Raw genomic sequence first — 18,843 nt, forward strand, 5'->3', positions numbered from 1 at the left:
ATTTTTACTGCCCTAACTGTGTACACTTAGCAAGTACTCGTTACAATCCGTTTATATATGAAGATACTGCCTCTGAAAATAATAGTACTGACATTGATAAAACGCTTGTAAACATCAACCGACTACTCAATAACTGTAACCCATATAATGTTAAAGAATTTAATAAAACATTTTGCAACCAAATGAACGAGTACTCATCATTATAGAATAGATTTTAAGATTGCCCTACTTGCCTACAAGTGTTTAAATAATATAGCTCCTCCTTACTTAAAAGAGTTGATATCTCCTAGGCGGCAAAGTTTTAAAAATGTACGTCTTGATAATGATTATTTTTACCTTAGTTTTCCGCCCTCTCCTAACTTAAACTATGTAAACACAGAAAAAGCCTTTAGTCACTGTGCAGTTAAAGTATTTAATTCCTTGCCATACGACATAAGATCAGCTGAGTCAGTTACATCTTTCAAGACAAAACTTAAAACATACTTCTTTTCTCTAGCATTTGATTGATTTTGCATTTACATAGGTAAAATGAATTTGTCATGTCTAATTTTCAATTAAACTAAGCTCAGTTAATGTAAGAGCAGCTTTAGAAAGCACTGGAGTTTATCTCCAGGATTAAATTATATCGAGTTGTATGATTTAGCTATAAGGCGGTCTATAGATGTGGATACTGGTGGGGAGGTGAAACACATTTGTTTACTTTAATAGTGAGCACATGTTCGGCGGGTTGAGGAGGTGAAACACATTTGTTTACATTTTTAGGGTAAGCACATGTTCGGCGGGTTGAAGAGGTGATACATATTTTGTATTATAGAAGGCTTGTAACACTTGTAACGCTTTCTAGTTACCCCCCTTTGAAGGCCCCGAATTATTTTCTGAACGAAACCTCAAAAATAACCGAGAAATCGACCTTCTTATTAACTCATTTTGATGACTGTTTCTGACCTAAAATTGCACGAAAAATCGATTTAGCTAGGTTTCAGAACCTATAAACACTTCCTTATCCCTCAAAATTGATGTTTTATGGTTGATACGAGCAACAAGCAACATATGTTTTGATCCTTCGGTTCTACTCATGACCTAGGCAGTTAAGCTGAACCCGACAGATCGAGGCAATCCTCACCTTAACTGATCAAACTGGTACTAACACAATTTTCAGATATAAATGTTCTTTGCGGTACGTTTATTGCAGCTTTGCAACTTGAGTGAAGACCAGAGTACGAAAACACACAGCAGGTAAGCAACTCACTTTTGGTGACTGTTCTTCACGAACATTCTGATCCTGTAACATATGAACAGGGAGATCGTCTCCTTAACAGATCGGACAGGTACTATCACAATTTCCAGAGCACAGCATGATAACAAAGTCAAAAGAAACACAATGAAGGTAGGTTACGAACACCACAATATAACAATCATACTAACAACTGAATTAAATTTATTCTGACGACGGGCAGCCCTGATGTGCTCCGTGATCCTCAACGAGCGACCACTTGTAATAGAGGTGTTATGTCACGTGACGCTGATCCGTCCAATTACATACAGGACGAGTCAGCAGACGGATATTATATCTTCTGTTTACCTTTCTTATCTGTATTTTACCCTTTGTTCACATTGTTATCTCTACCACATCTCGGCTTGGCAAGGTCCGTGTGCAATATCTGCACCGCGGTAAACACGCCATGATTACGTCATGAACTTGAAATAGTGTGATTGTTGTACTTATATAACCGTGCCCATTGCCCACGTACAATGCAAACTGTTGGGGGGGGGGGGTTTAAGATAAACAACCGATCTTGATCTAGTGTGTTGGTCGCTCCTCCAACTGACTGTGATGCTAACCGTTCAATCATGAACGGAACATTAACATTGTTTAGTTATAGCATGTTTCGGTTTAATTTTTCAATTGCGGAGATTAGTATTATTAAAAACATTTACTCTAATAAAATGAGGTCGCGATTATGAACTGAGCTGAGTGAGATTCCAAATGATGAACTGTGCTTTAAGTTTACACCAACTGGAAGCAAAGGAATAATGCATATATCCATGAGAGCTCCTTTGCTTAACTTAGACAGCGGCATAAAAAGCGAATTAAATTTCAGGAGTTACACTAAACATCCCAGCGGGGATGTGGGGCAAGACTCAGTCCACGCCGGAAGAAGTAGCAGCCAGCAGAAAAGTCAGCATCGCCTGCATCCACGTGGAACGCTCCATTGGCTATCTGAAGCGGTACAAGATTTTGGGAAACAAAGTTGTGGCGAAGATGTTGCCACTTGTCAATTTGAACCCTGTTTTTTTAAGGGAGGTGGACACTGGACAGTGATTTTTTTAAATAACCAGGTCTACCTAAATAACTAAAAAATTATGTTAATATTCTGTTCATGACTGGACGATAAGTTCCTACAATCCCCCCCCCCCCCAACAGTTTGCATTGTACTGTATGGGCTGTGGGCACGGTTACATTATAACGATCACGGATTACACAATTTTTAGTTCTGCATGACGTAATCATGGCGTGTTTACCGCGGTGCAGATATTGCACGCGGACCTTGCCAAGCCGAGATGTTGTAGAGATAACAATGTGAACAAAGGGTAAAATACAGATAAGAAAGGTAAACAGAAGATATAATATCCGTTTGCTGACTTGTCCTGTATGTAATTGGACGGATCAGCGTCACGTGACATAACACCTCTATTACAAGTGGTCGCTCGTTGAGGATCACAGAGCACATCAGGGCTGCCCGTTGTCAGAATAAATTTAATTCAGTTGTTAGTATGATTGTTATATTGTGGTGTTCGTAACCTACCTTCATTGTGTTTCTTTTGACTTTGTTATCATGCTGTGCTCTGGAAATTGTGATAGTACCTGTCCGATCTGTTAAGGAGACGATCTCCCTGTTCATATGTTACAGGATCAGAATGTTCGTGAAGAACAGTCACCAAAAGTGAGTTGCTTACCTGCTGTGTGTTTTCGTACTCTGGTCTTCACTCAAGTTGCAAAGCTGCAATAAACGTACCGCAAAGAACATTTATATCTGAAAATTGTGTTAGTACCAGTTTGATCAGTTAAGGTGAGGATTGCCTCGATCTGTCGGGTTCAGCTTAACTGCCTAGGTCATGAGTAGAACCGAAGGATCAAAACATATGTTGCTTGTTGCTCGTATCAACCATAAAACATCAATTTTGAGGGATAAGGAAGTGTTTATAGGTTCTGAAACCTAGCTAAATCGATTTTTCGTGCAATTTTAGGTCAGAAACAGTCATCAAAATGAGTTAATAAGAAGGTCGATTTCTCGGTTATTTTTGAGGTTTCGTTCAGAAAATAATTCGGGGCCTTCAAAGGGGGGTAACTATATAAAAAGCGTTACAAGTGTTACAAGCCTTCTATAATACTAGGTAGTGCGCCATCGACAGTGAGCCGCGCGTGCCGACTGTAGGATGGTTTTTTAGCGCTAATTTCGGCCAGCACAATTTTCTTCGAACAAATAGATATTGAGTATCCTTCCCGACCTTCAATTGCAACAAAAATTGGTAAGCTTACTCATAGACTTACAAGGAAAGTGTCCGAAAAATGTAAAGCATATCCAACCATCAAACATTATGTTACAGCTAAAAGCAGTGTATTTTGCCCCATTTTAATCACTATATCAACTCCGATATCCACCAAATTTTTCGGACAGTTGTGAAAGCCCTATTGAAAGGTCGTCGCTAATTTTCAGAATGATCTCATTTAAGGAACTGAAGATAAATCCGAATAATACGACAAAAATGGTCAAATTTGGACGAATTTGGTCAAATTACGCGACTTTTACAGCTAATTTTGCTCCAAAAGCCGCGCACCATCAAATATGGCACCTAGGCGAAACTCACTGATCTTTCCAAAAAGGTATGACAAATTTGGTATTGTGAAAATTCTCACAGTCTCTAGAAAACAGTGGTACAAAAATTTTAAAAATCCGAGCAAGTTTATTTTTATCGTGCACCTCCTAATAATACAAAATGTGTATCACCTCTTCAACCCGCCGAACATGTGCTTACCCTAAAAATGTAAACAAATGTGTTTCACCTCCTCAACCCGCCGAACATGTGCTCACTATTAAAGTAAACAAATGTGTTTCACCTCCCCACCAGTATCCACATCTATAAATGTTGTATTTATTTGTATTTATTTTATTATTATTATTATTTCAAAATATCAATGAAACAAAAAGTTTTCAATGAAACAATAAGTTTTATTTTTCATTCCTTTCATATATAAAATAAAACTAACCACGAGTTAGTTAACTAGAAGTAAACTCGAGGAAATATTCTTTAGTGGGAAGAAGAGACTGTTCCTGAAGATTGGTTAAAGGGTGTGATCATTGTTATTGGGAAGAAAGGAGACACTTCAGTCTGCGGGAACAACAGAGGGATCACCTTAAGGTCTACAGCATCCAAGCTTTTTCAGATGATTCTTCTTAAGCGCAAGCGGTTACATGCTGGTATGGAGTGTCTCCTCAGGGAGAATCAGTGCGGATTTAGGCAGAACCGCTCATGTATTGATCAGATTTATTCTCTCCGAACCTCTCTCCGTTCCAACCTCTCGGTACTGGAAACGATACATTTTCTAATCCTGATCACCCATCTTACATAAACCACTAAATACAGCTACCGCTGTCAGGATCGGGAACAAGGAGCAAATGGATGCTATTGCGATGCAATTCGGACAAGAGTCCGGGATGGCTCCATTGGTTCCAAATTCACGATACTGACAGCAAAACTCAAGCGTAATATCTGTCAGAGCGCGAACGCTGCGGGCAACCTCAGTACGCGCGCGTGTGCTACGTCAGCTCCGCTACATAGCGGTCTGAGGGCGCATGCGCGCGGCTGTGGTGCGCGCGGCGCCGCGCAACGGCGTTGTGGGGTCGGCCACTCACGCTGAATTTCAGAGCAGCCAAACCGGGGTCTATTACCCGTACGGCATATTATTACGCGCAGGTGCCACTGGTGGCTCGCCGACCAGAGACGCCCGGTGGCAAGCTGATTGCATATATGACCTCCATATCTGAAAGCAGGTTGGAGTGCACTACGGAAAGCTTAGAAGCTTCTGTCAACTACTATTACTACTACTACTTCTCTCCGAACTATTATTCATAACTGTCTTGAGTTTAACATTCCTCTTTACATTAATTTTGTGGATTTCAAGGCAGCGTTCGATTCTATCAGAAGGGACTTTATTTGGTGCAGTATGAGACACTATGGGCTGCCTGAAAAATATGTCAGAATATTTCAGTCATTTTTTGGGGGTACCATGAGTGCCGTGAGGGTTAATGGGGAGCTGACAGACTGGTTTGATGTTAACTCAGGCACAGGTCAGGGTGACATTCAAGCACCTCCTGTCTTTAATTTCTGCCTAAACTTTTCTGCATTTCTGGCTGAGACCAACAAGATCATCAGTCAAGGCGCAGTGCTACAGAAAGAGATGAAGACGGTCGAGGAAAAGGTCATTCTGGACACCGATTATGTTGATGACATGGCTATTATGGACAACTCAGGGGAAGGCCTACAGGAATCAACTGATTTATTAGTTCATTACAGCTCCTACGCTGGGCTCAGAATAAATGCAAAGAAGACCCAATGCATGGCTGTAAGCAAGTGCGCCTCCCAGCGACCTTTCATCAAGGATGATTGTATTGAGCTGTCGGTTGAGGGTGAACCCGTCGAGCAGGTTAGCAACTTTGTCTACCTGGGTGCAACTATTAGTGGGGATGGGACAATCAACAGAGACCTGGATGTCCGTATCCAGAAGGCTAATGGCGCCTTTCATCAGCTCTGGAACATTTGGAATAGCAGAACTATAAAGACTCCAACCAAGATCAGGATCTATAGGGCTGCTGTCCTCATAGTAGAGGCTCTTACGGGCATTGTCTGCTCGATACGTTAGGGACCCCAGATACACTTTACTAGACGTATTTTTGACCGTAGAATCGATTGAAAGTGGTTTCAAGATGATTGGACTGATTGTTCTGGGGTAAAATCGCAAAAAACCGATTTTTGGGCCAAAAATAGGCCAAAAAACCATGTTTTTTGATATTTTGAGCAAGTTAATTTTGTTGGCATGTCGGCAAAACTTGCATAAAGATAGCTAAAAGACAGCCGCACAAGATTGTATAAAAATAAAACAAATCCCTCTATTTGTTCTGAGGTAAAAATCCAAAAAAGTGGTAAAAATTTTGACTTTTTTGCTTTAAGTTTGAATAATTTTTTGCAGTTGTATTAAATCAACCCAAAAATAGTCACATCGTGTTTGCCTAAATTTTTCCTTTCCGAGAAGTACCCACTTCATATACTTAATCGAAGTTTGAATATTGTCACTCCGCAAGCGTTTTTGCCAAATTTTCGACGCGCACTACGCGCAAAAGCATTTAGTTGTTATCAATTGGCACCCGCGCGTTCATCATAAATTTCAAACAGCTATAACTCAGCGAGATTATGTCCGTTCTAGCTCATATTTTCACACTAAATAGAAAATAATGTGATCTTATTGCTGACAAAATATGGATATAATTACTTTATTTGCCTTAGAGTAATAGACTGTCAAAGTTTAAAACGCGCATTGGTATAGCACGTGACTAATAAGGCCAAATTTATACTTCTTAACATATTATCGATCCTTAGACATCATACTATTGTGTCCAATTAGCGGTTAGGTCTCTAAACTCGTAGCAGAAAACACGTCTTTTTGCCCGTAAGAGCCTCTACTATCACCATCTTGTTGTATGGAGCTGAAGTCTGGAACACCGAGCGTGCTAAATCACTCTACAGTCGATCTTCGAAATTGTTCTAAAAGGGCTCCCGACAGTTGAAACCAACTTCAATCGATGTATTTTCGGACGCTGATTCCGAATCACCCCCCATGACATAGGGTTAAAATGCTCCCCTGACGAGATATTGGCGAAAAACTGTCTCGATCACGTGATATGACCATATAAGGAAGTTAGTCTAATTTCTCGTTAGGGTTATAGTGTATTAGGGTTTCAGCATATGCTTTTGTTATGGATTGGGTTAGGGTTAGGGTTGGAATCAGACTAGAGGGTTAGGGTTTCGAATAGTCTTTCAGGGCCAGCTAGAGAACGGGTTGAAAAAGTCACGTGACAGTCGAGTGTAGAGTGATTAATCATCATCCCTGGAACACCACCAAAAAGCAGATGAAACGTTTCGAGGTTTTCCATCAAACCTCCTTGAGAAGGATCCTTAGGATTAAATGGTTTGCTTTCATGTAACCAACGACGAAGTTCTTAGGAGGGCTGGCATCAAGTCAGTTGAGACTTTCATCAGTGCTGCCAGGCTACGTTGGTATGGACATGTAGTTAGAATGCCAGACTCTAGACTACCGAGGTTTCTGTTGAACTGGAAGCCAAACTATGGAAAGAGGTCAAGGGGCAGACCCCGTAAGAACTGGAAGTCCTGCGTACTCGAAGATGCTGCTAAGTTTACAGGTGTTGAAAACATCGACAACAACACAACAGAAGCTTTGGCTACCAACCGAGTACAGTGGAGACATATGTTACGCCGCCAACGCGATGTGTGTGATGCAGGCCACTCCAACGACTAGGAGGAGACCTTACCATGTAACATGTATGTATGTATATAATTATTTAAAAAACTTTGTTTGTTAGTATTTTTATTATGGAAAGTGGTTGAATTTAGTGAGACAAGGTCAGTTTCTCTAAATTTGTCTCAGAAAAATTTCTACTCTACAGTAGGTAATGCTGAGTGGCAGGAATGACGGACCAAAACGCTTGGGGCTAACAATGGCCCATGCCCCATTTACAAATCACTTCAGACATGGCAATGACGTCATTTATGCTTAATTCGTCTGAAACTGACCCTACTGCACTTCTAAAATTCTATAAAAATCTCTTTTAAAATAGGTATAAAAATAAAGTAAAGTAAAGTAAGTAAAGTAAAAATTATGACATAACATCATCACTAATGTCTACAAAGTATCATCACACTACATGGAAAAATAACTATTTCTCCATCAAATTTAAAGGTAATAATTTATCAAATATTAATCATGAATAAAAACAACATTACAAAATTTAATTTATTCATACTTCCCAGTGGAGTAAAGATTTATAAAACGTTTCTTTGCTACATAAGGATGGAACCACAGATAATCATTGTGTTTTTCCTTATTACTGATATAACTGGTACCTTCAATTCTTGTTAAAACTTCTTTCGAAACATTCCAAAAATGAAATTCATTTACAATACATTTAGAAATCATATTCTTTTTAAAACTTTCCAATCCAATTTTAAAACTCAAAACTGTCAAGCAGTTCTTCACCTCCGAAGGGAGTTTGTTCCAATAAGGAACAACCCGCTCTGGAAGAAAAGAACACTGAAGATTCTTGACCTTTGTCACACTCTTACTACATCTATTGGATGAAACCAGATTAAGACCTGATCTGCTTGGTCTGAACAAGTCTGAACCATAATCAGTCAAGCCATTAATAACCTTAAAAGCTTCAATAAGGTCCCCACGTATTCGCCGCTCTGCCAGCGTTGTCAAATTAAGGATTTCCAGTCTACGGCTGTAAGGAAGAGTACCCACCTCATCAATCAGACGGGTAAACCGCCTCTGGACGCTCTCCAGCTCCAAAACAGTCCCCCAACTTCCATGAGCCGCAACTGGATTCCACAATTGGACACAATACTCTAGATGAGGTCTTATCAAAGCTTTATAGATGGCTATCATTACACATTTTTCTCTAATTATCAAATTCCTTACAATCCAGCAAATCATTCGATTTGCCTTGGAAATACATGCTTTTATCTGTTCATTCCAAAGCAGGGAGCTATGGGTAATAACCCCCAAATCTTTTTCCTGATCAGATACTTCAAGTTCTACGCCATTTACTAAATAATTTAAGTTAGGGTTGCTATTAAGATTAATATGAACAACTTTACATTTAGCAGGATTAAACTTCAAAAGCCAAATACTCTCCCAGACTTCCAGTTCTACAATATCTTCAGCAACACTGCTGTGGTTAGCTGCATTACCAATCAACTTGAGGTCATCTGCAAATAATTTAATCTTATTCTTGACTATATCAGGTAAATCATTAATATAAAGAATAAATAGCAAAGGACCCAATACTGACCCCTGGGGAACACCAGATAACACGTGTTTCACCTCAGACCATTGTCCTTCTACACAAACCCTCATGGTTCTGTCTGTAAGAAAATCTTTAATAACATCTAAAACTCTTCCTTTGACCCCAAACCCCTCCAATTTAGATAAAAGTCTAAAGTAGTAGAGGCTCTTACGGGCAAAAAGACGTGTTTTCTGCTACGAGTTTAGAGACCTAACCGCTAATTGGACACAATAGTATGATGTCTAAGGATCGATAATATGTTAAGAAGTATAAATTTGGCCTTATTAGTCACGTGCTATACCAATGCGCGTTTTAAACTTTGACAGTCTATTACTCTAAGGCAAATAAAGTAATTATATCCATATTTTGTCAGCAATAAGATCACATTATTTTCTATTTAGTGTGAAAATATGAGCTAGAACGGACATAATCTCGCTGAGTTATAGCTGTTTGAAATTTATGATGAACGCGCGGGTGCCAATTGATAACAACTAAATGCTTTTGCGCGTAGTGCGCGTCGAAAATTTGGCAAAAACGCTTGCGGAGTGACAATATTCAAACTTCGATTAAGTATATGAAGTGGGTACTTCTCGGAAAGGAAAAATTTAGGCAAACACGATGTGACTATTTTTGGGTTGATTTAATACAACTGCAAAAAATTATTCAAACTTAAAGCAAAAAAGTCAAAATTTTTACCACTTTTTTGGATTTTTACCTCAGAACAAATAGAGGGATTTGTTTTATTTTTATACAATCTTGTGCGGCTGTCTTTTAGCTATCTTTATGCAAGTTTTGCCGACATGCCAACAAAATTAACTTGCTCAAAATATCAAAAAACATGGTTTTTTGGCCTATTTTTGGCCCAAAAATCGGTTTTTTGCGATTTTACCCCAGAACAATCAGTCCAATCATCTTGAAACCACTTTCAATCGATTCTACGGTCAAAAATACGTCTAGTAAAGTGTATCTGGGGTCCCTAACGTATCGAGCAGACAATGCCCGTAAGAGCCTCTACTAAAGTGGGGGACAGTGTCAAAGGCCTTACTAAAATCAAAATACAGTAGATCAACAGAATCACCTTCATCTAAAATATCAAGAATATTATCAAATGTCTCTAAAAGATTAGATAAGCAAGATTTGCCCTTAACAAATCCATGCTGATGCTTTGATATTCGTTCTTCTAAAAAATCCAATAAATGTGCCCTCACCAACTTTTCGTACACTTTGCACAAAATACAAGTTAAGGAAACTGGTCTATAGTTTAAGGGATCTGATTTAGGCAGTATCGAGATAGCCCGACCACTGGTCCGCGGACCACTGTCTGCGGACCACTGTCCGCGGACCACTGTCTACCAGATCATATTACTGTATAATAACAGTATCCCCTGAATCAAGCAGGGTTCACATCATCCCCTGAATCAAGCAGGGTTCACATCATCGCACGCGAATTCCAATCAGCGGTGGTGTCAAGGCTTATTAAACGATTAAGCAACCTTACGAGATCAGTTCACATCATGCAATATATAAAGAATAACTATTATCAGACTGCATCAATCATTTCTATCATCAACTCCTTCTTGAACAACTACAACTATAGTCTCAGAGAAAATATCTTCCAGTCAGACACCGCGTTTTCAGAAAGTCCAGTCATCTGTGATACCGCAATGCCAGCTAGTCCTTTTATACTCAAACAGAACAGCAGTTGTATGAAGGTCTTGAGAGCGAGCTTCTGTCCAGAGAGGATGCTGTCTGTTCTAATATTCTTGTACTTCTTGCAGGGGGAGCAGCGCCATATCAGTCCATCTGGAGACTTCGAGGACGAGCAGGGAACCAGGGACATAGATGCATTACACCCAGGACAGGACATGGAGCTCTCCAGTAATTTACTACGCTACAATTAATTATGCTAGTCGTAACTAATTGCATCCAAGATACCATACATACCATTCATATGATCTGGTAACCAATCAACTATTCACAAACACCTGTTGCTTGATTCAGGGGATACTGTTATTATACAGTATTATGATCTGGTAGACAGTGGTCCGCAGACAGTGGTCCGCAGACAGTGGTCCGCGGACAGTGGTCCGCGGACCAGTGGTCGGGCTATCTCGATACTGCCCTGATTTAACACCCTTTTTAAACAATGCTACAACGGATGCTGACTTCCACACCTCAGGAAGAGATCCCGTTTCTGAACACATTTTAAATAATTTAGAGACTGCTTCTACAAAGTTGTCATCATAAGCTAACGATTTTAATAACTTTGGATGAACACCATCCGGACCTGAACTCTTAAAAATATTAAGCTTTAAAAGTTGCTTCTTAATATCAGCACTGCTAACTTGCAAATCACTAATAACATCTTTATCATAATCCAAAGTGTCATTTTTAGGAAGAGGGCCAGGTGGCTCACACACAAACACTGAGCTGAAGGCACTTGCAAGTACCTCAGCTGACTCAGATGAACTATTTGTGCGTGTACCATCTCCTCTATCTAAAGAAACAACACTTGATTTCACTTGACGTTTATTACGCAAATACGAGTAAAAAGATTTACAATTCTGTTTTAAATTAGATGTAATCTTCTTTTCATAATTTACTTTAGCTTTAATCTCTGCCACCTCAAAATTATGCTGCTTGCTATTTGCACAGCTCAAGTTAATATAAGAAGGATTAATATCAAATTCAGCCCATGCTCTGTCCTTGTTCTTCCTCATTCTTTTAAGTGCAGTTGTACTCCATGGCAACTTGACAGGTCTGTTGTCGAGATAAACCGAAGCAGCTGGGACAGCTGCAGCAACAGACTCCAATTTACTATGTAGTTCAACCCACATATCTTGAACATTATTTTTACAACTATAATCCCAGTCAATATTATTCATACTAAAGTTAAATAACTCTTCTGAGGAAATCTTACCCCAAATAGGCTTTAAAATCTTTTGTTTGGGACTTTTGTTAGTATTGGGCGAAACAACCAGTTCGACAAGTATCCCAACATGATCACTTTTGCCAAGCGGAGAAACGATCTTACAACCGTTGACAAGAGCATCATTTGTATACAAAACCTGATCAAGAAGACTCTCCTGGAGAGTATCTTTCACAAGCCGTCTTCTGGTTGTTTCGTTGGTAAAGTACCATGTTAAACCACTGTCATTAAAAATATCCATATACTTCTGTTGAGTAGTTAAAAATTGATTTCTACTAAAGATATTATTATTTACACTTCCATTTACCCATGATACAGTAGGTAAATTAAAATCTCCTATAAGGATTGCTTCAGAATTGTTCTTTTCACTACATATACCCTTGATACAAGATAGTAATGTATTGTTCTGTTTTAAATTTAAAGAAGTTGATCTATAAATACAACAAATAGTAATCAATCCACCAGATGTGTTAATACTAACAGCTAAAGAGTCTGGTGCACTTAAAAAAGAGCTTACTAAAGAAGCATTACAACTGTTCTTGATATAAATGATAGAACCACCACCCCCACTTATAATATTGGTTGAATTGTCAATCTTAAAATCTCTATCCTTTCTAAACATAGTAAAACCTTCAATAAAAATTTCAGCATCTAATATGTCACTACTAAAATGAGTTTCTGTTATGCAAATCACATCAATAGATTTATATACTGGTAAAATACATTTAAGTTCATCAATTTTATTAAAAAGTCCATTAGCATTGGTGTAAAATATATTTAAGCCTTTACTGATTCTCCTTTCGTCTTTTCCAACCTGTTCTTCTCTGCTTCCAACTGTCTCTTCTTCCTCTCCTTTCTGGCTAAAAAATGGATCTCGCGGTCTGATCTACACTGGTCTTGATTGATCCAGTAGGACGATTCCTTCCAGCCTTTACCAAAGTCAGAGTAAAAATTAACTGACTCTTCGTCGACTGTCTGTATGATGAGAGGTCGACAGTAGTCATGGTTGTTTGGATCAACTTTTCCAGCACGATGGCAGCTAACAATGTCGTCTTTCTTCATCTTGAGTGTTTCTACGCAGAAAGAGACATCATCCTTCTGACGCTGCTTAGGGTTCTTCTCCTTACTCTCAGGAACCTTCAGAACACATAAGTTATGTTTCCTTCTGTTCCTTTCAAATGCATCAGTGTGCATCTTGGACTGCACTTTAGCAATAACATTTTCTGATGACTGGGAGTTGCTCAGATCTTCTATTACTGTCCTCTGAGATTTTGCTGTAATTTCTGAGTAAAGTTGCACAGCTTTGTTGACAGTTTTATCTGTGCTTCCTTTAATAGCTTCCTTAATCGAGTTAGTCAGGGCTGGGGTCAAATGTTGGAGTTCCTCTTTAATAATAGCCCTGACAGCCCCGTTTTCCTTAGTGTCAGCTGAGGTATGAGGCGCCACAAAACAGTGTGGGCACTTCCAGTTTGTTAGATTCAGTAACATCTCGTTTTTAAGGCCAGATAAACCAACACAACTCAGGTGCCAAAATAATTGGCAAGCTTCACATTCAACTGATAGTTCTTCTGACATGTAAACATCAAATGCATAACACAAAACACACATACAAAATGTTTATAATCCTTCTATAATAAATTTCTATAGAACTTTTAAATTTCTATAAAACTAATAAACCTATATATGGGCATATTTCAAAACTATAGAATGTTACGGTGTGACAATTTTACCCATTTCTTCCGAAAAATGTCCAAGAAAACAGGTTCATTATTGGTTAAATTATGTTTCTAAGGCTTTTCAAACCTACGATTTACATATCTGCCAAAGAAAATAGTGAGAAATCAATCCGTTTTTGAGTAATTAAAAGTCGAAATTTCGTTACGGAGTGACTAGATAAATTTTCAGATTTTGGTACACCCATATTCTGACCTAATTTTTATCTCAGATATTCTTGAAAGTTGCATTTTGACGGCTTCCAGGCACTTTTCAGACATTTTCCTTCAATAATTAATCAAGAAAAAGTGTGTATTGCCTAAGGAATAAAAAATTTGAGGCTTCAAAAATTTTGGGGATTGTTACGGAGTGACTGTTACGGAGTGACGCATCAAACAGTCTCTCATTCCACTCGAATTTTTCATCATTTTTCATCCTGTTCCTGGCTCTAAATAGTAGAATTCTTTTCAAAATTAGATAGATAACACTTAAACAAGGTAGACACACAAATTTATTGATGTGAAATAAATCAAATCTGGTACAATTCATTAGTCTTGATCACAATTATGGATAAAAATACGATCATGTGATAAAAAATCAACCCTGGAGCTTACAACTCTGTAAATTTCCCTTAAAATACAGCACATTTAAATCACTGTTTGAAAAATATAAACAACTGCATAAAAATCAGTCTCATTGGTTTAACTTTCTACAAATATTACTCAGTTAAGAATCTGTTACAGAGTGACATATCATAATGAAATGTTTAAAAATCTGGGCTTATTTGTTTAAAGTTATAAACTGTACAATGTACACAGATTAACGAAAATTCAAACCTTTACACCCCACTTATAATAAGCAAGTTCAGGTACTTCAAACTCTATTCTTCTCCCTGTTCCCGGCAAAAGCTTCGGCATACCAATAGCTCCTTTCACATCACTAAGTTCGTAATCATGGACGTCCTCTTTGTCAGGCCATTTCCAGATTGATCCAGGTTTTCCAGCTGGTACAAGGCACTTAACGGTAAGGTTACTGCTGTCTGGCTTGCCAATAACTTTTCCTGGGTAAAGTTCACCCTCCCAGTTAACGATCACGAATTGATCAATGTTGTAAGTTTCACAGCTGTTAGAAGATGATGGTGTTTCCTCCTCTCCAATAACTGTTGTTGAAGTCTTCTGAGGAGATGATTCATCGGCATACTCTATCTTCTTTATCAAAGATCCATCAACTGACGTGCCCCTAAAGGTAAGGATGCAGCTGTTATCTTTGAAAGAACGGACAATGTGGTGCACTTTCAAGGTTCCTGGAACTGGTCTTGCTTTCCTTCTGCACTCCTCTTCCATACCTGAGGCTAGATCTCCAACATACACGACATTGATTGACTTGAGAAGACTGTCAGCATAGGTTGCAAACTCCTTTGGTGTATTTATGACAACCTGATTGGACAGTATGTGTCCAATGTCAATAAAAACAAGAATTTCGCCGCGGTAACACCACGCACGATTAAATTTCCCTACTGTCTACAATGTAATTGTTCTACTTTATTGTATCCCAGAGTGGTGTTAGGCGCACGTGATAATCGTTTTCATTATATTAGGCGTGCAGAACTTGAAAATTCTGCGCGCATCTTAGGTCATAGGTGTCGCCGTCGATCTATATGTAATGTGGTTTGGTTGTAGATCATTTCATATGTTGCGCGGTTTTGTTTCGTGTTAACAATGCGTATGATCATGTCACGTCATATTACTGCATCGTATGCCAACTTTATTGACTGTAATAAAATATTCTGTCTCATCTTAGTTATTATTTGTATCTAACATAAACTAATACATTTTGATGCTTACTCGACACATCTACAGCACCATATTGATCTACACTCTACAGCACCATCTTGATCTTAGTTGCAATCTTGATCTTAGTTGCTTCTTGAATGTAAATGTTAATTAACATCTGTTCTTAAATAAACACAGCGGTGTTTGAAGTCGATTTGTTGACATTCATAGTCCATTTCATAAATATGTAATCGCTTTTTACCATTCAGTTTCGATCAACTGTTAAATAATCGGCCACGAGTTTATCAGCTGATATAATAATTTAATTTGTTTCGACTTGCTGAATTTTATCACTCGGTAATTTATTAAGCTTGTTTCAACAAAATAACTAAACACTTATATTGATGATTGATCCGCTCAGATGACTAACATGCTATATTAATGAATTAGAGTAAATTGTCACCCGATGGAAACCTGTGTAACAGTCGTCAAGCACCTAAAACTGGTTGCTATGCCTGTAATTAATTAACACATAGCTGGCGTCGCGCGCGCAAAATTGCCTCCTTTTATACACATAATTATAGGGGAGTGGTCTATATTGCGAAGGAGCAGACTTTTGTCGTCAACGTAGGACCGTCGGGCCACCTCATATATCCAAACCCGATTACTTATTCCCTACGATCTTTTTGCCTTCGGCAAGAGCAGGGAAAAAAATTCGTTACGGAGTGACAATGTCCCTTGAATTTGTCACTCCGTAACACAGCGTTACGGAGTGACCAAAGTTTGGCTCATCATATCTCCTCTTAAATTATAATGTTATCAATCGAAAATGTTGGAAAATCTTAGTGTAAGGTCACTGAGATACTTCAGAAAATATGGAATGCAATAGGCGTGTAGTTAAGAGAATAGATAACTTTTTGACACTTTTTTGTTACGGAGTGACAAAAATTTTTAAACCACATTTTCCCCATGTTAGCTCATTCTCCTTGATTGGGCTTTATATCAGTCTGTAAAAATGAAATCTCATATACTAACACACAAAATTTGGGTTTAGTTCAAGCAAAGGCCTAATCTAGAGACGTTATGAAGTAGAGCACACTTTTGAGGATTGTTTTAGTGTCGATGATAGAATGAGCTATTTTTTCATGATAGAGTAGATTGATGTCTCCAATATTGCAGATTTTCAAAGTATAAAGTTCAAACATTCTAAAATTTCCAAAATTGGATTGATAAAAGCATTTCTGAAATTTCCTCCAAGTGGAACCAGTTTTGAAATATTATTAATCAACTATTTACAGCAAACACAAGATAATAGAAATTAAATCATAAAATCGAGTGGCCGAGTAGTCTCGACTCACCCATAACTTCTCCAAAGACGTCTATCATGAGCTTTGTACACTAAATCGTTGAAATTACTTAAACTAAATCTTTTATTTACAATCACAATAATTTGTTTTGTCATAATGTCTTTTAATAATAAATCAAATAAATTTGAACGAGGTCTGCCCCTCCTTCCTTTGTAGTCATATTTTTGAAATATGCCCATATATATATATATTCTTTTTGCACCCACAGAAAGATGTGATCACAGAGGTAGATTCGATATTATGTTCATGACAAGCCTCTGGGGTGGTTTTGTGTTCTCAAAGACCCCAGGAGAAATATCTGGTGGCTCTGTGGGGAGTTTGTCCAGAAGGGGCATCAGGCTACAGGAGTAAAATGCAGAAGCACAGTTGTCCCCCTGAGTAGTACCTTCTTGGGATAAAATAAACAAACCCTTGGAGTTTGGTATACAAAATTGTACATGTACAATTTCGCTGCTTTTCTGTAGGTATTGACAAGATATTTATACAGCTCGGGACACATCACACTTGTGTTGTGGAGGGCAACTTTCCGGTTTAAACGGTTGAAGGCATTATCTGCATCAACAAGAAGGATACCATGAGTGTCTTCATCTTCATACATGGTTCTAAGAGCATGAATAGCAGCTTCTACTCCACCTTCTAGGCCTGCTGACGCTTGAAGTGGTGCAGTGGCTGCTAGGATCTCTGGTTTGAGCAGGGTAGTAACTGACTTGCCGATTGTATCCATGATTTGTCTTCAATTCTCTTCAGTACAATCATGGATAATATCTTACGAGCACCGTTTGATAGACATAGAGGTCGTAGACTAGTGACAGGACCAGCTGGTTTGCGAGGTTTCGTTTTTAAAACCGTTCGGAAATTACACACAAATGAACAAACGAACACACAAACACACATCTTGAGAAATTACACACGCACAGACAGACACAGACACAAAGAGAGACAGACAGACACACATTCTGAGATTATTGTTTAACATAGTTTGCAGTACACCATGATGTAGATGTACAAATTTATACCCATTGTTAATTAAATATGTAGATATTTAAAATGGGAAAGTTTGTGTATTTTGATGTTATTAATCAGTTATTAATCCAGGAAAGTTTGTAATGTTAACACGAAGTAAAAGATCCTCTACAGTTACTGTTAAAGTAAAGAGTAACATACATTTAATTCCGATCAAAAAGGAAATAAAAACTGAACAAGAGGAAGTGACTGGAATATCACATGGTTTCATTTGTCCGAAATGTGAAGCTCACTTCCTTTATGATGAGTTCTTTGTGGAACATATCAGAGAACATCATGGTGAAACAATCAATGATATGTCTACTAGAAATGTCTTGTTAAATTCTATACAATCATCAGTCAGGTTGGGCAAAGAAAATACTTCTGCTGTTGGGAAAGCTTTTAAATGTGACGATTGTTCTTATACCTGTAATGAGAACAGTGATCTTGTGAAACATTTTAAATGCATTCACACGGGAGAGAAACCCTACAAGTGTAACCAATGTTCATATTCTTGCTCTGATAAATCAAGTCTTATCAGACACCAACGTACTCACACGGGAGAGAAACCCTACAAGTGTAACCAATGTTCATTTTGTAGTGCTCGGAAAGGTGATCTCATTAGACATATAATGAGGATTCACACAGGAGAGAAACCCTACAAGTGCAACGAATGTTCATATACTTGCTCTGTTAAATTTAGTTTTGTCAGACACCAACGTACTCACACGGGAGAGAAACCCTACAAGTGCAAGGAATGTTCATATACTTGCTCTGATAAATCTAATCTTATTAGACACCAATGTACTCATATGGGAGAGAAACCCTACAAGTGTAAGGAATGTTCATATGCTTGCTCTGTCAAATCTTATCTTTTGGTGCACATACGTACTCACACGGGAAAGAAACCCTACAAG

This window comes from Bolinopsis microptera, chromosome 10 (genome assembly GCF_026151205.1).
Source record: "Bolinopsis microptera isolate Bmic1 chromosome 10, MBARI_Bmic_1.0, whole genome shotgun sequence".
In the NCBI taxonomy this organism is placed as follows: Eukaryota; Metazoa; Ctenophora; class Tentaculata; order Lobata; family Bolinopsidae; genus Bolinopsis; species Bolinopsis microptera.